General features: G+C 40.0%; 2 long non-coding RNA genes across 3 annotated transcripts in view; one reads left to right on the top strand and one right to left on the bottom strand.

Annotated features, from left to right (window-relative positions):
• LOC131519237 (uncharacterized) overlaps positions 1-9,602 on the top strand; it is a 154,266-nt gene extending 144,664 nt beyond the window's left edge. For both annotated transcript variants that reach the window (XR_009265542.1, XR_009265543.1), the window contains exons 3-4: positions 588-687; positions 4,696-9,602. This is a non-coding gene — a long non-coding RNA (uncharacterized LOC131519237). The remainder of the gene's footprint in view (positions 1-587; positions 688-4,695) is intronic.
• LOC131519240 (uncharacterized) overlaps positions 1-26,635 on the bottom strand; it is a 48,903-nt gene that overhangs the window by 11,303 nt on the left and 10,965 nt on the right. The window lies entirely within an intron of this gene.

Genomic DNA, 26,635 nt, shown 5'->3' with positions numbered 1-26,635 from the left:
AAGTTTAAATGTCAGATGTTCCCCAACTTATGATTGTTCAACTTATGATTTTTTTTTTACTTTATGACGGTGTGAAAGCAATACACATTTAGTAGAAACTGTACTTTAAGTTTTGAATTTTTATATTTTCCTAGGCAAGCGATATGTGGTGCAACACTCCCTCATGATTGTGGGTACCAGCACGTGGCAGCTCAGGGCCAGGGTCAACAACTGATACACTTGCAATCCTTCTGTACCCATACGACCATTCTGGTTTTCAGTACAGTATTCAATAAGTTACATGAGACGTTCAACACTTTATTATAAAATAGGCTCTGTGTTAGATGATTTTGCTCAACTGTAGGCTAATATAAGTGCTCTAAGCACATTTAAGATAGTCTAGACTAAGCTGTGATGTTCAGTAGGTTGGATGTGTTAGATGTATTAAATGCTTTTTGACTTAAGATATTTTCAACTTGTGGTGGATTTATTGAGACATCAGCCTGTCATAAGTTGAGGGAGACCTGTATATATATTAATAAAATGATAACATAATTATTATTGGCATAAGTGTGTATCATGGTTTTCAAGGCTCTTTTCTTTTTTAGGTGTCCACCTGGACTTCACTGCCTTTGAGAAGACTCTGTTGGTTCTTCTTAGACCAGGTTATGTGCCCTTTCATGTACTCCTTACCTTGGTACTTATCAGGTGGGCCTGGCAAGAATTCTGTTAGATAGGTGTAGTTTTGATTGCCATTTTACAGATAAGAAAACCGCGTTCAGAGAAACTGAGTAACCTATCTCACCAAGATCACAAAGCAGAAACAGGAATCAAACTCCTATCAAATGACTCCAAACCCCATCCTCTGGCTGCAGATTACAGGGGAAAAGATTATTCAGTGGGCTTCTCTTCACTTACTCTAAGATTGCATCTACTGAACGTTAAGTAGAGAGATGAGCAACTGTCTGTTGACTTTGGGCAATAAACATAGAACATATGGGTAATTACAATAAGAATGTGTTGAGCCCTAATGCCAAGTGGCAAGTGCTTGTCTAGGTGCTCAGTACGTTCTCTCATTTTATTCTTAAAACATCCTGTAGCATACAAACAATGGTTATTTCCCTCCACCCATTTCCACATCTTACAGTTAAAGAAACTGAGGTTCAAGGAGGTTAAATAATTGGCCCAAGGTCACACCAGTAGGATGTGACAGAACCAGGCTCTTTACCCAGTTTCTGACTCTGAGTCCACCAGCTTACCCACCACATCTATTACCTACTTCAAACCCCTCCCCCAAATCTCTTCCTTGGATATTTATTTAAGAGGGGAAATTGTAGGCTACAGGTAAGGGTTGCCCTGAATTATCTTAATAACCATTCAATTCTTCCCTTTTTTTAAAACACATATAGACACATACTAAGAATTTTTTTTCAGATTTGATTCAGCCATTTAGTAGACGGAACAACTGTGTTCACATTGCTGAACCTCCAAAATTCAGTTTTCCCCGTTTTTCTCAAATTTTTTTTAACATTTATTTATTTTTGAAACAGAGAGACAGAGCATGAATGGGGGAGGGTCAGAGAGAGAGGGAGACACAGAATCCGAAACAGGCTCCAGGCTCTGAGCTGTCAGTACAGAGCCCGACGCGGGGCTCGAACCCACAAACCGTGAGATCATGACCTGAGCTGAAGTCAGACGCTTAACCGACTGAGCCACCCAGGCACCCCCCAGTTTTCCCCATTTGACAAAAGGAGCTGATAGGACTCAACCAATAGGGTGGTTGCACATAAAGTGAAATGTATCAGGAACCTCCAATTACAGAACCTAGGAGACAGAAGTCACTCAATAAATATCAAACCCAACTCCTTCCCTTCCCCTGAGTTCTAGCTTTAAATATAGGTGTAAATCAAGCACATGCTAGATAACAGAAAATTCTTTCATTTGTTAACTCAGTCATTTACCTCAGAACATTGCTTACCTTTCTTGAATCTCTCTAGTTCAGGAGATTTTAAGATGACAGCTTCCTAAATTTTTTTTTTAATTCTATATCTGGATGGCAACAGCCCCTTGAACATTTTTTTCTCACTTTGTTTGTACAAGTGCATAAATTTATGTATATCTTAAACATAGCATCAATGATGATAGATACTCTCTTTAATTCCACAATTATCTGTTAAGTGCCTCCTGTGCCAAAAACCATCCCCACTCCCAAGGAGCTCATAGTTTATTGGGTAAACAAGCACAAAAATAGCTAGGATACCATGTGATAATGGCGCCATAACAGAGACATATACCAAGTTCCATGGGAGCAATTAATCCTTTTTGAGGTGTTAGGGCCTAGCTCATTGGACACCTCCAATGTCAGTGGAGGTGACATTTAGGATCAGCCACAAAGAATGAGTCAGCTTCTCCAAGTCCCGAGGAACATCATCAGAGTCAAATTTCAAGGAGGGTATCTTGTTAAGCTATGACCACAAGAATGTCACATCAGAGGAAACACTCTCCTTTTGCTTGATCCTCGTTATTAAAGACAAAAGAGTCGTGATGACTTTCAGGGTTAATCTGCTAAAGTCATTTGATGGTGGTTTTACAAAGCAAATATGTGGTATTTAACTATCCCAAAGCCACCATTCTGTAGCACTTAGGATTCTGAACAACGCGAGTTTCCCCTTTGAGGGCTCATATATAATGAATGCATGTTACATTAAAGATTATCGAGGATTGTGAGTCTTCTTTTTTATGTGTAAGATTGGTAGCTTTTAAAATATTGATGCCTTTGTGCAAGTGACTTGACTGAATTTTTCAGTAAACTCTGGAAAGAAAATGTCAAAGTTGAACGAATTTTACATGAACCCTTTAAAAGAATACTTCTTAAAATGGGTAATATTTGGAAATGAATTAGGCTCCAGATCTCACCCTGGATCTCAAAGTATAAGTAGCTCAAGGGTGCAGGAATGAAATAGCAATGAAGACTTGTGGTAATGCTCCAAGATTTGTTAGTGCCTTGTTCTATGTGTAATCCATGTTTTCCTACTTTTTGCCTCCAATCATTCTTCCTATGAACATTTCCCATATGCTGACAAATAAGTCTAGTAGCCATTCACATGGTACCCTCTACTCTCTTCCCATTGCCTAAATTCTTTCACTGTTCACCATGTCCAGCAGGCATTGCCATCTGCCTCCACAGCTGATGCCATGGAGCTGATGTCAGGATGACAAGGCTATTTTGGTGTTACATTGAACAGTTGGGAAGAATGTCTCTCTTCCTTTCCTGACCTCCTCTCTCAGAGAGACAGGACCAAGGCAGACATCCTTGGGCCCCATAGATGGCCAACATAGTCAGTGTGGTGGCCCTTTCAAGCTTTACTCACAACCTTTCCATAGGACTCAGGTGACATCAGGCCCTGGGCAGGAGACAAGCTGACTGACGGCTCCAAATCTCCCCCCTCTAATGATTAAAGCTTTGTTTCTGGGTCCAGCTTATACCTGGCTGCCTTGCCTGTCAGAACAAGTCCTCACCAAAGAAGTGCTGGGACGACATCATGGAGATGGTCTGCCATGCCATTACCTCAGATAAAGCTAATGAGTCTGACTTTCAGAGGTCACTTGACTTAGGTTTATAGGATTCTTGAACTTATTCCTACTTGCTTTAGTTACTGGATGAAAATAGGTAAAGCCTCATAACAAACCTTGGAGGAAGCTAACATCCATTTTTACTTGGTTAAAGATAAGTAAAGGAAGTAAGGGAGGGAAGGAGGGCAAGAGGAAGGTCATCTCAAAACTGTAACTTCCCTCAAGTGACTGTTTGGTAGAAATGTTCCATTTCTGTAACCGCTATGCCTAAATCACTCTTACGATTTCAAATATTTTGTGCATTTTCCTTAGAAATAGTAACAGCTAAAATTGATATCACATTTTGCAAAGTCTTTCCATATACATTCCTTCATTTAGTTTTTCTGTATAATAGGTAGTATTATGATCTCCATTTTCCAGAAAAGAAAATTAAGCAGTCCCTCTCACCCAACGTCACCGCCCCGCTTTCACTACTAAACTTTACTAACTGTTCAAGCTATACTGAAAACAGCATTTTCTCTAGGAAGACTTACCTGACATCCTTGGCACCTGTTTCAGTACAGCAGAGTACCAGCTGACCAGAAGGAACTGGGAATGGCCAGAGCCCGCCAGACCAATCGCCTCAACCCTTGAGTTGTCCCACTCACTCCCCGCAATGTCCTATGAGTAATATTGTTTTCCATGTGTGCCGGGATGTGAAAAAGGCTAAGAAGCACTGCCATGGAGTAATGGCTGACAGCATGGGTTTTGAAAGCATTTATTAGCTCTGGGACTTTGGGCAGTTATCTAACCCATCTGGGTATTAGTTTCCTCATCCGGAAAATGGAGATAACAATAGTGACCACCTACAGAGCACTTACTACCATATAGGTTGTCTCATTTGCTTTTCACAACAGTATAAGGTAGGTGGTGTTACTCTTCCTGTCATACAGAGAGGAAGCCAAGGCACAGGAAGGTGAAAGTCACACAGATGTCAAGTCCTGAACTTACCACTGACAGTATCAGAGCAGTGATTCAAACCCAAGCCCGCATTTATTCGTAATCACTACATTACCCCGGGATCATAATTGAACCTTCCTCACAGAGTTGTTAGGAGGATTCAATCTGATAATCTATGTGTAAATGATGTTCTCGTTTTCTCAGAATCATAACTGAAGACCAAAACCACCAAGTACTCCTGCCGCTGCCCTGCCGCCTTTACTGAGAGGCACCACGACAGGTAACTGGCGTTACCACCCACCATCATCCCACACACACTACCTCACCACCCCAGCCAACATAAGGGACTTGCAGACCTGCCTCTGTGTAATCAGAGCAGATGAAAGAGATTCAGGGACACAGATGCTGTGCTTGCCCTGCTGCGGGAGGGGATGTCAATTTCAAAGCCCTCTTTCCTAGAAAGATGGACTCTGCCCTTGACACCCCAAGAGCTGACTGGCCACACACGGTGGTTGAAATTGGGAGCTACGTGTTGCCATAATTGGCACTGCATGGTGCGCGAAGAGCACTTGTATCAAGGTGTTACAGCAGGATACCACGACTGGGGTGAGGGGATCAGCTGCAGACGATGGCTAAATCTTGCAAGGGGTCACCAGTGCTTAGGGAAACTGCCCTGGAGCAGGTCCCTCCCCGGCAGGGCATGTTGAAGCCCCCTGGCGCCCTCACCTATGAAATATGGAAATGGTGATGCTTGCCCCCCCGGGATCATCACAGAGACTACATGAGATAATGTGAGAAACCTTCTGCAAAGTGGACCCACAATTAATGTTAGCTCCCTTGCTACGCTTTTGCTGCTCAGTGTTTAACGCCTGGATAAATACTTCGAGTGTGGAAAGAGACGGGGAGCTTTTCATAATGTCAGATTCAACCTAAAAGGAAAAGTCTGTGTTTGCAGAGTTCTATCTCCCTGGATTACCAGGCAGATTCTGAAATTTATTAACCTTTTTAGTCATTTGTGAACACCAGCAAAAGGACTTCTTTGAATAATCAAAAAACCTCCTCATTCTGGCAGCCAAATAAAAGGAGGCCAGGTGTTCAGGATTAAAAATGCATTACCCCCACCACTGACTTTCTGGGGATGGTGTCAAGAATTTTCTCTTTCATAACATGTACCATTTCTAGAGTAGAGAAAGAGGAGGGAAAAGTGAACAGAGATGATAAGGAGACTTTAGGAAACATGGGGGTGGACAGAAAAATGAAGGGTGAAAGTGACAGACGGAAGACAGGAGAACCCTATTTTTAGCCAGTTATGGTCTTCTTCTGTCCCCTTAAAAATAGACCCTCTTCCTGCCCACAGTGAATGGAGTGGACAATATCTGGGGTTCCATAACACCATTTGTGTATCTGTTTGAAGGCACTGACATTGTGACTCTTAGACAAGGTTGGGTAGGCCTTTTAACACTAGATACACAGCCACCAAATTTCCTCTAGAACTGTTTCTAAGAAAAATGCCCACATTCACACTCTCGTTTTCTAAAATTATCCTTAGCACGAGGCTAAGACTTTTCTTGAAGTAAAACTAAGACAATTTCTCGTTGCTAATAAAACTAACCACACGCACACGTGTCGAGGCACCATGCTAGGTCTTGACATTCATGGTACCCTTTTGGCAGATGGGGACATTTAGGCTCAGGAAGCGAGCAGGCTGGATCCGGGCCACAGAGCTCATATGTAGTGGAACTAGTATTCAAACCCAGGTCTCATCCAAACCCTGACATTGTCACCTCTGCCCTGTTATCGGCTTTAGAAACCTTTAGCGGCTGCCACTCCAGCACCCGGGCTGAGCTCTGACACTGAGAAATGCAGCCCATGGGAAAGGCAAGACCGAGCACAGCACTGGTCGCTACCAGAAGGAGGATTGTATTACAAGCCCTTCAGACTTTGTACACAACACGCTCGTGGTGCACCATGAGGCCGTTTTGAGGCTCAAGGATTACTTTGGAAAGGCTTCTGTAATTTCAGAGTTTAATGATATGAAATTAGACCTAGAATCCTCAAACAAACCCATTTCAGAACTACAATACCCCTGGAAATGAGCACTTCCATTAGATTTGAGACCATTACGTATCCATCTCTGTGTGAGGGAAATAGATGTTTTCACGTTGGAACAAATACAAAACATCATTTTCATCCAGTACAATTTCCTGAACTCCTTTTATCCAATTTCCCAGTTTTTTCCGATATTTGAAACTGAAATAAAGCTTTCCTCTTAGCCCAGTTTCTTGTTCACTTTAACTCCGCAACAAAATTATTCTTAGGTTTTATCACTGGCCTATTTCTTAGATAGGACTTGGGTTTCATTATTTCATCATGGGGTCAAAAATAGAAAAAGATGTTCCAGAAACAGACTTTTGTTATTTTCTTTATGATCATTGAATCTATATGCCATGTTGCCCAACCCTTGTACATTATGTGGGAGATCCTTAAACAATTACAAATCTACTACAAACAATAGTTTCTGGTACTCACATAATGAGAAATGTCTTACAGATGATAAACACAAGGTATTCACAATAGATTGAGAGATTAAACAGCCTAAACAAAGGAAAAATATTCCCCAATCTTATGTGAACAAAGATTGCATACATCACAATTAGGAAAAGTTTCATATTTTTTAAACACGATAAAATGTTTTTTAGTCTTTGAGCAGTATTAAAAAATCCTCAATTAAACAAATACATATATACAGCTACTATTTATAAGATATTCTCTAAGACACCATTATAGTATTAGGACGAATAATAAATACACGGGTCACTAACTTCGAGAATCTTTTACTGTTATAGGGGAGGTAAGAAATGTATTTATAAGCTATAATATAACGATGAATATGATGAGTGCTATAAAGTACAAAGAATTATGGGGGTTCAGAAGAAGGAGGGATTATCTCTATGTGAGATCAGAAAATGGTAGGCCGCCCATTCCAGGATAATGAAATGCATGAGAAAAGATAATACCGTTTCAGGAAACAGTCCCCTTTGAAATTCAAAATGTCAGTGGGAAATACAGCAGGAGTATTAGCCTGAGATTGGCCCACAGAAAGCAAATGCCAGATCCAAGGGTTTGGAGGTTAGTCAGTTGGAGAAATATAGACTCACTAGGTACAACTAGTATTTCAAACATTACCTATTTTTACCTATTTAAAATATCTCTTTTTTTAACAGCTTTATTGAAGTATAATTGACATATAATTAACTGTGCATGTTTAAAGCATATAATTTGGTAAATTTTGACATGTGTATACACCCATGAAACCATCACCACAATCAACATAATGAACATATCAATCACCCCCAAAAGTTTCCTTGTGCCCCTTTGTAATCTCTTCCTCCTGCCCCATCGCTAGGCAATCTGCTTTCTGCCACTGTAGGTTAATTGGCACTTTCAAGAACTTTGTATAAATGGAATTATACACTATTGACTCTTTAGTCTGACTTCTTTCACTCAACACAATTTTTTGAGATTCATCCATATTGTTGGATGTATCAATAGTTTGTTCCTTTTTGCTAGTAAGTGGTATTCCATTATATGGATATGCCATATTTGTTTTTTCATTCACCATGTTGATGGACATTTGCATTGTTTTTAGTTTGGGGCTATAACAAATAAAGCTACTTTCAATATTCATATACAAGTCTTTGTAGGAACATATGCCTTCATTTCTCCTAGATTAATGCCTAGCCATGAAGTGGCTGAGTCACCTAGTGTGTTTATGTTGCTTTTTAATTAACTGCCATACTATTTGCCAAAATGGTATATCACTTTGCATTCCTGCCAGCAGTATATGAGAATTTCAGTTGTTCCACGTCCTTGAGAAAGGTTGGCATGGTCACCGCTTTTTAATTTTGGACAGTCGAATAGGTGTGTAGTGATATCTTATTATGGTTTTAATTTGCATTTCCCCAATGAGTAAAAACCTTTCATGTTTTTTTATTTGCCACTTTTATAGCTTCTTTGATGAAGTATCTGCTCAAAACTTTTGTCCATTTTAAAATTATTATTATCACTGAGATTTCAGAGTTCTTTATGCATTCTGTGTATAAGCCCTTTATCAGATATATGATGTACAAATATTTTCCCCAGTCTTTAGCTTTAAAGAGTAGAAGTTCTTAATTTTGCTGAAGTCCCATGTATCGTTTTTTTTTTTTTTAATGCATTGTGCTTTTGCCTTTAAGGAATCTTTGCCAAGTCACAAAGATTTTCTGTGTTCTCTTCTTGTTTTATAGTTTTATATTTAACTCTATGATCCATGTTGAGTTCATTTTTTTGTATTGGTGCAAGATATGAATTGGTTTGGGGGGGAAATGTGGTTTTTTGGCAGATAAATATCTAATTGTTGTAGCATCATTTGTTGAAAAAACTATCCTTTTCATCTAAATACACTTGTCAAAAATCAATTGACCATATATGTGTAGGTCTATTTCTGGATTCTCTTCTGTTCCATTGATCTATTTGTCTACCTTGATGCCAATACCACATTGTCTTAGTTACTAAAGTGTTATAAAAAGCTTTGAAGTAAGGTAGCTTAAGTCCTCCAAATTGGTTCTCTTATTTCGAATTATTTAAGCTATTCTAGATCTTTTGCATTTCCATATAAATTTTAGAATCAGCTTATTAATTTCTACCAAAAAAAAACACTGGGATTTTTGATTGGGATTGCTTTGAATCTATATAATAATTTAGAGAACTGCTCTCCTAACCATATTGAGTCTTCCAATCTGTAAACCCAATATATCTCTGTATTTTGATCTTCTTTAATTTCTCTCACCAATGTTTTATCATTTTCCATGTACCAATCTTTCACACTTTTTCTCAAATTAATCTCCAAATATTTTATATTTTTATGTTACTTTTATATTTAATGTCTGGTTATTCATAGCTAGTACTATATATTGAAATCCAATGAAGTTTTGTATATAATTTTGTATCCTACAGTCTTGCTAAAGTCACTTAATAATTCTGGGAGCTCTTTTGTAGGTTACATAGGATGTCCTGTGTAAATGATCATGTTGTCTCTGAATAAAGAGAGTTTTACTTCTTTCTTCCCAATCCAGATAGCTTCATATCTTTTCTTGCCTGATTGCAAGACAACTGTGACTCCAAAATCCCAGAATCCCCCCAAAAAACATGAGGTACTGATTTATAGCTGCTAGCACTGCGGTGGTAGAATTCCTCAAGTACGAGTGGAGATGGCTCTCCATCAGTTCTAGGACAGCTTAGAAACTACACACGCCGCCCCCCAAGTCACTTCAGTACTAGACCTTAAATTTGCCCTTCTATGATTTTGGCTTCGTGTGTGTGTGTGTGTGTGTGTGTGTGTGTGTGTGTGTGTACACGCTTATATATGCATGCAGCAATTTTTAAAGCCTCCCCACTAAGCTCAGACAGCCCCTTCTAGAACCAGGCCTCCCCAAACTTATTCTAAGCTTTTGCATATGGCTTTGGTCATCACTCTGGATTATCCTTCCTATTATGATAAGTTACTTTTCAAAGTAATTTGATGTTTTTGCCAGATGACCTAAGTTGGGTCCATTTTAATTCATCTGATACTTTTCTAATAATATTAAACTTCAAAAAGGAGAGTATCATAGCTTTATCCACTACTTCCCAGAAGGCTACTTGCACCTTATGCAAATATACCCATCTTTTTTTTTTTTTTGTAACCTCCCAGAAGGGCAGTATTTGTCAACATAAAACAAAGGTTCTGTTACACACTTTCCTGTAAACAACGGTATCTAGGGGCGCCTGGGTGGCTCATCCGACTTTAGCTCAGGTCATGATCTCACGGTTCGAACCCTACATTGGGCTCTGTCCTGACAGTTCAGAGCCTGAAGCTCTGCCCCTCCTCTACTCACACTCTGTCTCCTTCTCTCAGGAAATGAATAAACATAAAAAATAATAATAAATAAAATAAAATAAAATAAACAATGGTATCTTATTTGCCTTACATCTAGCTAAAAGAAACCATTCTAGAGATTGTTCTCAGGTAAAAAATTTCCTTGGGAAATTTATAAATTCTAACACTAGAAATAGAAGCTACTGACAACTTTTAAATAACAACTTATTCTAATTTTAAAAAACTATTAAAGCTTGGTCTCATTGGGCACCCTTCTAAAGAAGTTTTTTCAAAGGTAGGAAGAATATTTTAGGAAGATGAATATAGCAATGATTTGAAGAATAAATGAGAGGTGGAAAGAGAGGCAGTTCAGGAAGATCAGTTACCAGACTATTATAATAATCCAAGTCATATATAATAAAGATGTCACTCAGAGATAATAGTAATGATGGAAAGAAAACAGTGAATGTATGAGATTTTTTTTAATAGATTAAATAAGATTTAGGAAATGAACTATGGAGAATAAGGAGACAAGTCAAAAATGGCTAACGGGAGAAAGTGGTAGCCCACCTTTAGAAGAAAATGGTCAGTACATAAGAAAATGTGATAAGGGGCAAGTCTGAGTAGAAAGGTGAACAGTTAGATGGTGGACGTGTTGAGTCTGGCTCCAATGTTGAGAGGCAGTAAGAATTATTGGAAGAGAGTTGGGTACAGATCAGGAAACCGGAGTTCGGGTTGTGGCACTTGCCACTGACTTCCTGGGAGATGGTGACAGACACTGTGGGAGCTGGCCCAACATTCATTTTCCACTGTACCTTCTTCCTTTCTAATCTCAAAGAAACCAGATTTAGTTTCTGTATTAACCCAACATCGTAGTCCATGTGCTTTGGAGGAGGCTGGACTCAGTCTCAGAGGGCAAATTCTAATTGGTCTAAGTCAATTACATCTTCCATTCCCAGGGCATGTCACAAGTCTGGCCAATGAAGTATGAAGGAAAATCAGCTGTGTGCTTCAGGTTAGTGAACACTCACTCTTAAGAGCTATACTGGATAAGATCGTCTGTCCTTTGAATGGCCATTGTCAGGTACGAATGGGACACTAGGAACCACCACACCCATCTCACCACAAGGAACTGGCCTATGAACAGACCAATGTACTGAGGAAGGCAGAGCCAGTAGAGAGAGAAATTGGGCCTGTGATGCTATCATTGAAATTCTACACTAACCAATCCTCACATGCCATACTCTTGTATTTCTTGTTGTGGTAGATCACACATTTAAACCAATTACATTGGGATTTCTGACATTTGAAGCTAAAGCCATCCTTACTGACCCTGCAGCCCAAACCATTTCCTCTGCACACTATTTCTTCCACTGTAAGTTGAGAATAGTCTAAGAACTCTCCCAGCTCTAACCACCCAGGATGTTGTTATTATTATAGGTAAAAATAGAGGTTAAAAAGGAAGAATGAATATCCAGAGAAAGATCAAAACACAAATATAGATATAGGAGTCATCTATGTAGTATAAGACTTAGAATCCTGGGGGTAAATGAGATTGTCAAGTGAAACTTACTGATTGCTGTACATGTTAACAATAACACCTCATGTTATCCTCACAACATTCTGCAAAGTTGGCATCATTGCTGTTTCCTATGAATAAACCAAGACACAAATGTCCAGAAAAGTATGAACAGTGTCCCAGACTCTAAGAGATGGTCAAAATTTCAACAGTGTCACATGTTTCAAACAGGTCAAGAAGAATGAAGACGAAGAAAAGGTCAAAAGCCTTGATGATTAGGAAGTTCTTAATGTTTTCAAGGTAACTGTTTCCAGAAAGTCATAGGGGTGAAAGAAGAGAGTGAAAAGTGACAGATGTTAAGGAAGTAAAGACCATTTTTATCATAAGTTTAGCAGTCAAAGAAAAGGGCAAGGTACTTCAAGGGAGGAACAAGTTTGAGAGAAAAATTATTTTGTTTCTTGTTTAAGAAGGCCTGACCACACCGGGGGGTAGAGGAAAAGGAACCAATGGAGAAGAAGGGCTGAAGGGGCAGGAGAAGGAGGCCCTCACTGATGGAACAGGTTCTGGAGGACATGGGAGAAGATGTGCTGTTTGGTTTCCCTCTGTTGTCTGCTCCTTGAGCTCCGGGTGAATTGAGGGCTTTGAGGACCGATCAATGGCCAGACTGAGCTGATGTAATCACTGCTACAAGGTATTAATAATGAATGAATGTTATTTCTTTTATGTGTTATTTTAATAGCCCTTTATAAAAGGATCACTGGAAAAAGACCAACATATCTTTCCAGAGTTTATTTTTAAAATGCATAATTCATACAGAAAAGTATTACTGTATAGTAAAAGCCAACATTTACCTCCTTCTCCTAACAGAATGCAACCTATGGAGAAGAAAAAGATGAAAAATATTATTAAAAATAAAGTAGTTTATACCGTGTCCCAAATTTCACTGGGAAATTACCTAGACCTACATTACAGAGAGAGAATTCAAATAGAATAATATAAGATAGTATTTAGTAAGACTTAGGATGATATGCCAGGCCCTGTACTAAGCACTTCTTACACATTATCCTATTTAATCCTTATAACACCCTGTGAGATGGTTGTTATTAACTTTATTTTATGCTGAAGAAACTGAAGCTTAGAGATGTTATACCCCCAAGATCCACCTACTGTACTATTCTGTACGAGTTTTCATAAAAGAAATAATTATTCATATATACAGAGTTCTAACTATGTTCTAAACTATGTTCTAAAAAGTGCTGGGTACTTCCTACTCTTGTGGCAACTATGGGAGGTGTCTGTTTTTATTATCTTTAGTATAGATGCAAACCTAAGGACCAGAAAATGAGATGATAGAGCCCATCCTCGAACCAATATGGTCTGATACCTACAAAGATTTTTTTTAATTTTTTTTTTGACCTTTACTTATTATTGAGAGACAGAGGAGACAGAGCATGAGCATGGGAAGGGCAGAGAGAGGGGGAGACACAGAATCCAAAGCAGTCTCCAGGCTCCAAGCTGTCAGCACAGAGCCTGATGTGGGGCTCGAACCCACAAACCACCAGATCATGACCTGACCCGAAGTTAGACACCCAACCAACTGAGCCACCCAGGCGCCCTTGGTACCTACAAAGATTTTTGAAAATAAAGTCGAGGTAATTTGAAAATGGCTTTATAGGATCCCATAATGTATCCCACAAGTATAAGCCAAATCTTCAATTCCCTGGAAGGAATAAAGTATAGGATAAATTTCTAAGGATGAAAATGTTGCCTCTAACACATAAGCTTAGTAGTGTAGTTAAAAATGTTTGAGTCAAAATTGAATGTCAGTTATGAGACACTAAACTGTGTTGTATTTAGTACTTTCCCCTTAATAAAATTTTCAGTAGTTGATGTTCCAAAGGAGAGAAGGTATTTTGTTCTATAGTGCAATTCACTATTAGCTTCCAAATGCACATTGGCTTAGGCCTACGAAGGGCCCTAGCTCATTAGTTTTCTCTGAATTCAAGAGTAATAACTAGAATAACCAGAGATACTACGAAGCATCTTTTAACACCAATGTCATTACTCCATTTAGTAGAAAGGACCGTTGATGATTTTCTTATCCTATCCGTGTCTCGTATCCTGAACTGCAAAATGGGGAATGAAGGATGAGGCGATGTGGTATATAAATGTAGGCTGTTATACACACTTGGATGTTTATAACACCATTTGTGGCATTCTCAGTGAAGTCTTGCCTAGCTGGATAAATAAAAATTATCATTCTTTTTCTCAAGGCATGTTTTCAGTGTTATCCTGGGGCACCCTTGCAGAAAAAAAAAAAAATCCTCTTTGAAAGCCTAATTCCACCTCTTTTGTCAATAGGACCAGCTACCTCACTTGCAGGGCCCAGTGAAAAATGAAAATGCGGGGGGCCTTGTTCAGAAATATAGAAATCCAAAATGGCAGCAGTGTTAGGCTAAGTTGGAGCCTTTCTCAGCACAGGACTCTATGCAACTTCATGGGCCACATGCCCATGAATCCTGGCCTGCTTGGCATCACTTTCTTTGATGAAAAGGTAAGACACCAAGCTCTCCAAATTCACTCGGTTGTTGATGTATTTCTTGGAATATTTGTTTCTAACCCTACCTTATCCGGGAAAAGATTTAAGGTAATTCTCTTTCTATGGAAAAAGTCTGAGAATGAAAATATTCTCCAGAAAACCAACTTCCTGTTCCAGGGCAGATTTTTACTATGTCATTAAACACAGCTACTCTCCTAGAGTATGGAAAAACCAAACACTTTTGGAATTAGTAAGGATTTATTTTGTTCAGTGTTAAGCTCGGAGACCTTTTCCTAGACTGGGAACTGCCCCAGCTACCCCTAAGCAGGTGCAAAGCATCAATGAAGCCTGAGGCACAGGGGCAGTTCTTCACCTCTGACCAACAGCATGAGTCCTAAACTAACAACTAAAGGTGTTTATTCCCACTGATAGAACCAGCTGAAGTTTTTAACATGCTTTTCTCCTTGTGGTTTTTCTCAAGTCGATCCCCAGATCATTCAATGGTATTTAAGACTGAAATCTATTAAAATTAGTTCTGTATCAATATTAGGTTACCAGTGTTAATATCTATTGAACACTAAGAGAAATACCAAACCCCTTCTTAATGAAGAGCCTTGATTTTATTAGGTTCAAATAGCAAATAAGTATAAGACTATGCATGAGTATAGTGTCTTTTATTTCAAAAACGTCTAGTGCTTAGTCTAGATTTATCCCATATGCCTTTCCTATGGGCTATAGCAAGGAGAAACTCAATCTGTAAAAGACCCACATGTTCACTCAATCTCCTCTGAACCTTCTTTGAATTGATAGCTGGTGGAGAGCTGCCTTTTGATTGTTTCATTGGCTCCATTATGTTTTGTTTTTTTTTTAATATATGAAATTTACTGTCAAATTGGTTTCCATACAACACCCAGTGCTCATCCCAAAAGGTGCCCTCCTCAATACCCATCACCCACCCTGCCCTCCCTCCCACCCCCCATCAACCCTCAGTTTGTTCTCAGTTTTTAACAGTCTCTTATGCTTTGGCTCTCTCCCACTCTAACCTCTTTTTTTTTTTTTTCCCCCTTCCCCTCCCCCATGGGTTTCTGTTACGTTTCTCAGGATCCACATAAGAGTGAAACCATATGGTATCTGTCTTTCTCTGTATGGCTTATTTCACTTAGCATCACACTCTCCAGTTCCATCCACGTTGCTACAAAAGGCCATATTTCATTTTTTCTCATTGCCACGTAGTATTCCATTGTGTATATAAACCACAATTTCTTTATCCATTCATCAGTTGATGGACATTTAGGCTCTTTCCATAATTTGGCTATTGTTGAGAGTGCTGCTATAAACATTGGGGTACAAGTGCCCCTATGCATCAGTACTCCTGTATCCCTTGGATAAATTCCTAGCAGTGCTATTGCTGGGTCATAGGGTAGGTCTATTTTTAATTTTCTGAGGAACCTCCACACTGCTTTCCAGAGCGGCTGCACCAATTTGCATTCCCACCAACAGTGCAAGAGGGTTCCCGTCTCTCCACATCCTCTCCAGCATCTATAGTCTCCTGATTTCTTCATTTTGGCCACTCTGACTGGCGTGAGGTGGTATCTGAGTGTGGTTTTGATTTGTATTTCCCTGATGAGGAGCGACGTTGAACATCTTTTCATGTGCCTGTTGGCCATCCGGATGTCTTCTTTAGAGAAGTGTCTATTCATGTTTTCTGCCCATTTCTTCACTGGGTTATTTGTTTTTCGGGTGTGGAGTTTGATGAGCTCTTTATAGATTTTGGATACTAGCCCTTTGTCCGATGTGTCATTTGCAAATATCTTTTCCCATTCCGTTGGTTGCCTTTTAGTTTTGTTGGTTGTTTCCTTTGCTGTGCAGAAGCTTTTTATCTTCATAAGGTCCCAGTAATTCACTTTTGCTTTTAATTCCCTTGCCTTTGGGGATGTGCCGAGTAAGAGATTGCTACGGCTGAGGTCAGAGAGGTCTTTTCCTGCTTTCTCCTCTAAGGTTTTGATGGTTTCCTGTCTCACATTCAGGTCCTTTATCCATTTTGAGTTTATTTTTGTGAATGGTGTGAGAAAGTGGTCTAGTTTCAAACTTCTGCATGTTGCTGTCCAGTTCTCCCAGCACCATTTGTTAAAGAGACTGTCTTTTTTCCATTGGATGTTCTTTCCTGCTTTGTCAAAGATGAGTTGGCCATACGTTTGTGGGTCTAGTTCTGGGGTTTCTATTCGATTCCATTGGTCTATGTGTCTGTTTTTATGCCAATACCATGCTGTCTTGATGATGACAGCTTTGTAGTAGAGGCTAAAGTCTGGGATTGTGATGCCTCCTGCTTTGGTCTTCTTCTTCAAAATTACTTTGGCTATTCGGGGCCTTTTGTGGTTCCATATGAATTTTAGGATTGCTTGTTCTAGTTTCAAGAAGAATGCTGGTGCAATTTTGATTGGGATTGCATTGAATGTGTAGATAGCTTTGGGTAGTATTGACATTTTGACAATATTTATTCTTCCAATCCATGAGCAGGGAATGTCTTTCCATTTCTTTATATCTTCTTCAATTACCTGCATAAGCTTTCTATAGTTTTCAGCATACAGATCTTTTACATCTTTGGTTAGATTTATTCCTAGGTATTTTATGCTTCTTGGTGCAATTGTGAATGGGATCAGTTTCTTTATTTGTCTTTCTGTTGCTTCATTGTTAGTGTATAAGAATGCAACTGATTTCTGTACATTGATTTTGTATCCTGCAACTTTGCTGAATTCATGGATCAGTTCTAGCAGACTTTTGGTGGAGTCTATCGGATTTCCCATGTATAATATCATGTCATCTGCAAAAAGCGAAAGCTTGACTTCATCTTTGCCAATTTGGATGCCTTTGATTTCCTTTTGTTGTCTGATTGCTAATGCTAGAACTTCCAGCACTATATTAAACAACAGCGGTGAGAGTGGGCATCCCTGTCGTGTTCCTGATCTCAGGGAAAAAGCTCTCAGTTTTTCCCCATTGAGGATGATGTTAGCTGTGGGCTTTTCATAAATGGCTTTTATGATCTTTAAGTATGTTCCTTCTATCCCGGCTTTCTCAAGGGTTTTTATTAAGAAAGGGTGCTGGATTTTGTCAAAGGCCTTTTCTGCATCGATTGACAGGATCATATGGTTCTTCTCTTTTTTTTTGTTAATGTGATGTATCACGTTGATCGATTTGCGAATGTTGAACCAGCCCTGCATCCCAGGAATGAATCCCACTTGATCATGGTGAATAATTCTTTTTATATGCTGTTGAATTCGATTTGCTAGTATCTTATTGAGAATTTTTGCATCCATATTCATCAGGGATATTGGCCTGTAGTTCTCTTTTTTTACTGGGTCTCTGTCTGGTTTAGGAATCAAAGTAATACTGGCTTCATAGAATGAGTCTGGAAGTTTTCCTTCCCTTTCTATTTCTTGGAATAGCTTGAGAAGGATAGGTATTATCTCTGCTTTAAACGTCTGGTAGAACTCCCCTGGGAAGCCATCTGGTCCTGGACTCTTATTTGTTGGGAGATTTTTGATAACCGATTCAATTTCTTCGCTGGTTATGGGTCTGTTCAAGCTTTCTATTTCCTCCTGATTGAGTTTTGGAAGAGTGTGGGTGTTTAGGAATGTGTCCATTTCTTCAAGGTTGTCCAATTTGTTGGCATATAATTTTTCATAGTATTCCCTGATAATTGTTTGTATCTCTGAGGGATTGGTTGTAATATTTCCATTTTCATTCATGATTTTATCTATTTGGGTCATCTCCCTTTTCTTTTTGAGAAGCCTGGCTAGAGGTTTGTCAATTTTGTTTATTTTTTCAAAAAACCAACTCTTGGTTTCGTTGATCTGCTCTACAGTTTTTTTAGATTCTATATTGTTTATTTCTGCTCTGATCTTTATGATTTCTCTTCTTCTGCTGGGTTTAGGCTGCCTTTGCTGTTCTGCTTCTATTTCCTTTAGGTGTGCTGTTAGATTTTGTATTTGGGATTTTTCTTGTTTCTTGAGATAGGCCTGGATTGCAATGTATTTTCCTCTCAGGACTGCCTTTGCTGCGTCCCAAAGCGTTTGGATTGTTGTATTTTCATTTTCGTTTGTTTCCATATATTTTTTAATTTCTTCTCTAATTGCCTGGTTGACCCACTCATTCGTTAGTAGGGTGTTCTTTAACCTCCATGCTTTTGGAGGTTTTCCAGACTTTTTCCTGTGGTTGATTTCAAGCTTCATAGCATTGTGGTCTGAAAGTATGCATGGTATAATTTCAATTCTTGTAAACTTATGAAGGGCTGTTTTGTGACCCAGTATATGATCTATCTTGGAGAATGTTCCATGTGCACTCGAGAAGAAAGTATATTCTGTTGCTTTGGGATGCAGAGTTCTAAATATATCTGTCAAGTCCATCTGATCCAATGTATCATTCAGGGCCCTTGTTTCTTTATTGACTGTGTGTCTAGATGATCTATCCATTTCTGTAAGTGGGGTGTTAAAGTCTCCTGCAATGACCACATTCTTATCAATAAGGTTGCTTATGTTTATGAGTAACTGTTTTATATATCTGGGGGCTCCAGTATTTGGCGCATAGACATTTATAATTGTTAGCTCTTCCTGATGGATAGATGCTGTAATTATTATATAATGCCCTTCTTCATCTCTTGTTACAGCCTTTAATTTAAAGTCTAGTTTGTCTGATATAAGTATGGCTACTCCAGCTTTCTTTTGGCTTCCAGTAGCATGATAAATAGTTCTCCATCCCCTCACTCTCAATCTAAAGGTGTCCTCAGATCTCAAATGAGTCTCTTGTAGACAGCAAATAGATGGGTCTTGTTTTTTTATCCATTCTGATACCCTATGTCTTTTGGTTGGCGCATTTAATCCATTTACATTCAGTGTTATTATAGAAAGATACGGGTTTAGAGTCATTGTGATGTCTGTATGTTTTATGCTTGTAGTGATGTCTCTGGTACTTTGTCTCACAGGATCCCCCTTAGGATCTCTTGTAGGGCTGGTTTAGTGGTGACAAATTCCTTCAGTTTTTGTTTGTTTGGGAAGACCTTTATCTCTCCTTCTATTCTAAATGACAGACTTGCTGGATAAAGGATTCTTGGCTGCATATTTTTTCTGTTTAGCACACTGAAGATATCGTGCCAAGCCTTTCTGGCCTGCCAAGTTTCAAAGGAGAGATCAGTCACGAGTCTTATAGGTCTCCCTTTATATGTGAGGGCACGTTTATCCCTTGCTGCTTTCAGAATTTTCTCTTTATCCTTGTATTTTGCCAGTTTCACTATGATATGTCGTGCAGAAGATCGATTCAAGTTACGTCTGAAGGGAGTTCTCTGTGCCTCTTGGATTTCAATGCCTTTTTCCTTCCCCAGTTCAGGGAAGTTCTCAGCTATAATTTCTTCAAGTACCCCTTCAGCACCTTTCCCTCTCTCTTCCTCCTCTGGGATACCAATTATGCGTATATTATTTCTTTTTAGTGTATCACTTAGTTCTCTAATTTTCCCCTCATACTCCTGGATTTTTTTATCTCTCTTTCTTTCAGCTTCCTCTTTCTCCATAACTTTATCTTCTAGTTCACCTATTCTCTCCTCTGCCTCTTCAATCCGAGCCGTCGTGGTTTCCATTTTGTTTTGCATTTCGTTTAAAGCGTTTTTCAGCTCCTCGTGACTGTTCCTTAGTCCCTTGATCTCTGTCGCAAGAGATTCTCTGCTGTCCTGTATACTGTTTTCAAGCCCAGCGATTAATTTTATGACTATTATTCTAAATTCACTTTCTGTTATATTATTTAAATCCTTTTTGATCAGTTCATTAGCTGTTGTTATTTCCTGGAGATTCTTCTGAGGGGAATTCTTCCGTTTGGTCATTTTGGATAGTCCCTGGAGCGGTGAGGACCTGCAGGGCACTTCCCCCGTGCTGTGGTGTATAACTGGAGTTGGTGGGCGGGGCCGCAGTCCGACCTGATGTCTGCCCCCAGCCCACCGCTGGGGCCACAGTCAGACTGGTGTGTGCCTTCTCTTCCCCTCTCCTAGGGGCGGGATTCACTGTGGGGTGGCGTGGCCCGTCTGGTCTACTTGCACACTGCCAGGCTTGTGGTGCTGGGGATCTGGCGTATTAGCTGGGGTGGGTAGGCAAGGTGCACGGGGGCGGGAGTGGCAGGCTTAGCTCGCTTCTCCTTAGGTGATCCACTTCAGGAGGGGCCCTGTGGCAGCGGGAGGGAGTCAGATCCGCTGCCGGAGGTTTGGCTCCGCAGAAGCACAGAGTTGGGTGTTTGCACGGAGCGAGCAAGTTCCTGACAGGAACTGGTTCTCTTTGGGATTTTGGCTGGGGGATGGGCGGGGGATGTTCCCCGCCAAGCTGAGCTCTGCCGTCCGGGGGCTCAGCAGCTCTCCCTCCCTTTGTCCTCCAGCCTTCCCGCTTTCTGAGCAGAGCTGTTAACTTATGACCTCCCAGATGCTAAGTCGCGCTTGCTGTCGGAACACAGTCCGTCTGGCCCCTCCGCTTTTGCCAGCCCGACTCGGGGGCTCTGCTTGGCCGGCGAGCCGCCCCTCCGCCCCGGCTCCCTCCCGCCAGTCCGTGGAGCGCGCACCGCCTCGCCGCCCTTCCTACCCTCTTCCGTGGGCCTCTCGTCTGCGCTTGGCTCCGGAGACTCCGTTCTGCTAATCCTCTGGCGGTTTTCTGGGTTCTTTAGGCAGGTGTAGGTGGAATCTAAGTGATCAGCAGGACGCGCGGTGAGCCCAGTGTCCTCCTACGCCGCCATCTTCCGGAACTCAGCCTGGCTCCATTATGTTAACTTAAGCACCCTTCAAAAATTCCCAGGGTCTTGACTCTCCAGGAACTGTTTGCAAGTAAGGCAACCAGGGTTTTGGCAACTATTGACAGATATTGATAACAATAAAATTGTAAGACCTCCTTAAATTAGCTCATTTTCTCATGTTGCTATTTAACAGCATTTGAATTTGAGCTGTGGTTGGCTAGGCCAAAGTCAGGAAGCCAGACATCCCTGTAATCAGATCACGGAGTAAGGCCAGGTGTCAGTTACTGAAGCCAAAGGAATACAGAATCTTGAGCCCAAAAGTAGATCCAAAACTAAGAGGATGAGCAGGATAGAAGAACCATGTACTAGAATTCAAAGCAAGTCCAAACTTCCTTGCAAACCAGGGCACGTATTTAAGCAGTAGTGGGGCAGGTAAGCAATAGAATAAAATGTAACAAGTGGCAGTCCAAGCAAGCAGTCCACATGTAAATGGCGTCACGTTGTACAGAGAACTTGTACACCTTGATCAACTCTGCCTGGAGAAGGCATCAGAGGGAAACTAGCATTCGGGACAAGAAGCAGTCTCTACAAGGATGGTGGTATCTGTAGGGCATGTTGCTTGTTGCAAAACAAGGTCAAAACTCGGGTACTCAGGAACCGGATCACAAAGATTAGAGCAGATTACAAGGGAGCTAATACTACCTCAAAAAGCTACTGACCCAGAACCTCTTATAGGGGCCTCCTTAGGAATAAAATTAGGCCCACGAATTGGGCTTGAATGAATCTATAGATAAAGAGATTAGTGACAGTGGTGTCACCTCACATCAGCTCATGAGAGCCAACTGTTAAAACTCAAGGAATTTTGTAAGCCAGAGGTTAAACATGGCTGCTATTAAAAATTAAATTACATAAAGTTATCATTAAAGATGTATTAAAAACAGGTAATAAACTCTCCAAACTCCTCCCTTCCTAATTCACTACATTTTACTATTAGCTGTGGTCTTGAGGTGCTTTGTGTCTATTGTAACCGTGTGGTGGAATATTTTATCTTGGCATCAAAACTGTGAATCTCTTCCCACTTTCATGTTGACTAGCATCACATTGGTAGCTTGAAATTGGCCATTACAGGAGCATGTACACCATGGAAATCAAAAAGCGCAACAAATCAGGGATTTTTGCAGGGAAAGGGAGGGAGGAGGTAGCTGTTAAACATGTACTGACACATCACTGATTAGCATCCCCAGAACAGAGCTACAACATTGAAAAGTATGGTATCTATGGAGGTGAAAAGGATAAAGGATTCTGTGACTGCTGTTTGCAAATTCCTAAACCCAAAATATAGCAATCTTCATGATCTGCCCCAGTTTACTTGTTTACATTTAGCCCATACTCTCTATTTTCTGTCCTCAAACATCCCCCAATAAAATAGCACGTTTTCTCACACCTCCATTTATTCAACAGACATTTACCAAGCTCCTACTTAATACTGGCCGCTAGGCTGTGGATTGAGGAATCAGAGATGTAAGGAATCCTTCCTTCCCTCAAGTAGTGCCTGGTTTAGGAAAGAAAGGGAAACAACAACAAATGAATGAAAGCTTCTAATTGAGCATGACAAGTGCCAGGATGGAGACAGATGCGTGCATGTGTCTTGTGGAAATGCAGAAGATGTACCCATAAGTAAAGACAGCAGGGAAGGCGTCCTAGAAGAGGCAACAGTTACACTGAGTCTTGACTAGACAATATGCACATGTGTTCTTGAATTGGATTTCTTGAGTTCTTAGCCCAGCCCTACCAGTTTACCAGCTGGGTGACCTTGAGCAAGTTACGTAGCCTCTCCAAACCTGTTTTCTCATCTACAAAATGAGATCCCTCCTTCACAGGGCTATTGTGAAGATTAAATGAAATAATGAGTGAGTTGGGCATTTAGCCCGATGCTGGTGATACAAAAATGCTTCTGAAACATTTGTCTTTAAATTAGTCAAGTGAAGAAGGGAGTAAGGAATGTTATTGATAGAGAACAAGTGCATGCAAAACCCAAGATGCATGAAAGATTATAACATGTTTCCCCAAATGCATTTTTAAAAATATCACTGTAACCCAAAATAATAGGGAAGTGGGGGTTTACCCTCTTTCCCCCAAAATGGCACTTCTTTAACTTTCTGTAACTATTGCACCCAGTTGTCAGAACGCGAGAGTCATCTTACTCCCCTCCTTCCACCTATTCCCACATTCACTCAGTTACCAAGTCCTGCAGATGAGTACTTCTCAACCAACCGTGATGAGGTCCACTTTGTATTGCTTGCCCATATATGGGCCCAATACTTTTATAAACTACAATAAAAATTAATTAGCAGACAAATGAAATAAAAAGCAAAGATCTACAAAATACAAGTCCAATTTTTTCATTATTACATTTAACAGATACAAAATTACTCCTTTAACCTGCTACAAAAATTTCTACATGCTTACTGTCACTTTCTGTATTTCTCTCCCAGAAGACTGGTAACAAACAGTACACAGACCGCCACCAGTTCAGGAACTCAGAGTTGGAGAAGCATTGCTAGAGAACATAATACCTCCTTAGCATTTCTGAAACATTCCACTTTCTTTCCTTAGTTCAGCCCTGAGACCTTCCTCATCTCCCTTCTAAATAGCAACCTCAAAAAGGCCTCACTGCCTCCAGTATCTTACATCCCTCCAATCCATTGTCCACATTATAGCCAACCAGATCTTTTAAAATCCCAAATCTAATTTTGTTACCCTTCCATCTAAACCCTGTCAATTATTTTCCATTGCCTTCAGGACAGAGCCTAGAACTCCACCATCTGACCTCTGCCTCCTTCTTCTCCAGTCTCTTTTTCTTACTACACATCCTCCTCCACTGCTTGCCTCGCCCCCCCCCCCCCCACACACACACACAGGGTCTTGCACTCTGTGCTACAGATATACCAAACATGCAGGTCCACCAATGCCACTAACTGTGTCATACTTCCATGACTTTGTTCATATTAATGCCTCTACCTGAAGCACCTTTCTCCATTTTCACAAAAGAAGGAGGAAGAGAAGGTGGAGGAGAAGGGGAGGAACCAAAAATCTACGTACCTGTCAAGATTCAGTTCAAGGGTCTTATCCTCTGTGAAACTTTTTCTGATTCCATCTCCCTGCCAATCCCTGCCTCAGAGACCTGACAGTCATTCCCTTGTGCCTTCCCTGCATCCTTAGCACGTTGTGATAAGTATAACATGTATCACACATATTTATGTCTATTTACCTCCCCAGACTGTAAGTTGCTCTTGTGCAGACACCACGTCTAGACTTCTTTGTATTGTTTCCCTAGCACTTAGCCTACATGGTTTCCAGCATACTGTTGGCACTTGCAAATAGAAGGATGGATGGATTGGAACGGAATGGAATAGATGGATACATAGATGGATGGATGGACAAACAAATGATGGGGAAAAAATAAAGTTGAAAAGGTACAAGAACCAGGTCAAAGTGCCCTGTATATCCTGGAACAGAATTTGGATTTTATCCTAAAGGCAATTGAAGACCAGGAAGTATTTTAAATGGAAGTATGACAACATCCCTAATTGGATTTTTGAAAGATGGGGATACAAAGGAGCCTAGAGAGACCAGTTTAGAATCTGCAATAGATCAAGCAAGAAGATGGAGAAGAGGTGGAGAGACGATTGGTTCGAGAGATAATTAGGGGATTGAACTATGAGAACTTTATTAATCAATAGGAATGGGTAGGATGATTTCCAGGTTTCTGTCTTGGATCATTGACGCCAATCACTGATCAGAAGATAAGAATACGGAGCAGGTTTTGAGGATAAATAATACGTGAGGTCCTTCCTTTGTGCTCAGTGGCAATTTCAAATCTGCTCACTTTTCTCAAGCTTCACCAAAGATGCCCGGCAGAGAATCTCACTTGTTTTCTCCTTCAGGGAAAGTCATAGTCATCAAGCAAGAATCTCTCTACCTCCTTATTGCCGGTGACTAACCTGTCTGCATCCTTCTCCTTCAGTCCTTGGTAGAGGAGGTTCCTCCCCAGGTCTCCTCCAACCCTGTGCCCCAGGACCTCACTCACAGTAAAGCCTCTTCTTAGACCTTTAACCTGTCCCTCTCCACTCTTCTCCACAGCATATAGCTTTCAAATGTCTCCTGAATTAAAAAGAACCATCTTCCACGTGTTGCTCATTCCTTGCTTTTCTTTAACAACTGGCTTTCTACTTGTAGTACATTTTTGTTGTGAAAAGCTCAAAAATACATATGAAGGAGATGAAGACGAAGTTACATGGAATTCTACTATCCAGAAATAGTTCTTGCTGATAGGCTGGTATATTTCTTTCTAGTAATTCTTCTATGCAGATATGCCTGCATGCATAAGTGAGTATTTTATACCTTTCACTTCAAACTACAAGCATTTTCCACGTTTAAAAAAAAATTCCATTGACATTTTATCAATGTTTTTTATTTTTATTTTTGGGACAGAGAGAGACAGAGCATGAACAGGGGAGGGGCAGAGAGAGAGGGAGACACAGAATCGAAAACAGGCTCCAGGCTCCGAGCCATCAGCCCAGAGCCCGATGCGGGGCTCGAACTCACAGACCGCGAGATCGTGACCTGGCTGAAGTCGGAAGCTTAACCGACTATGCCACCCAGGCGCCCCCCATTGACATTTTAAATGATGTGTAAATAATCTATTGTCTGGCTATACAAAATTTATTTGATTAAATCTTACTATTGCACTTTTAAATTTTTCTACTATTTTTGTCAAGGTAAGTAGCATTATGTACTATAAACGCTTTTGCTCACATTTCAGATTGTTTCCTTCAGATAGATTTCTAAAATTGGGATTCTTACGTCAAAGAGTATGAACATCTTTAAAGTTTTTGACACATATTCCCAAATTGCTTTCCAGATAGGTTGCACCAAAATACATTGCTATTCATTCTGCCTTTGCCAGGCTTATCATTCTTAAAACTGAAAAAGAATCTTTCATCTAATGATCAAAAATGATATGTGATTTTTTTATTCTGTATTTCTTCAATTAAAAGTGAAGCTGGACACTGAACTATACACTTAAAAATGGTTAAGATGGTAAATTTTATGTTATGTGTATTTTACCACAATAAAAAAATTTTTTGGAAAAATGAAGTTGGGCATTTTTAATATTTATTAGTCATTTCTATTTTCTTTTCTTTCTTTTCTTTTTTACGTATTTATGTCCTTTACCCATTTAACTATTGTGCTCTTAATATTTTTTCTTATTGATGTTTAGGAGTTCTTTATATATTAAAGGCATTAAATCCCTTGCTGTCAATTTTACTAAAAATATTTTCCCCTACTTGTTTTGACATTTAAGTTCATTTATGAGCTTAGGCATTATGGAGTAGTGTGGAGACATTTTAAATTTTTATATATTCAAATA

The sequence above is a fragment of the Neofelis nebulosa genome, chromosome 8 (genome assembly GCF_028018385.1).
Source record: "Neofelis nebulosa isolate mNeoNeb1 chromosome 8, mNeoNeb1.pri, whole genome shotgun sequence".
Taxonomy (NCBI): Eukaryota; Metazoa; Chordata; class Mammalia; order Carnivora; family Felidae; genus Neofelis; species Neofelis nebulosa.
The sequence above is the reverse complement of the archived record's forward strand: the minus strand, read 5'-3'. Positions and strand labels throughout refer to the sequence as shown.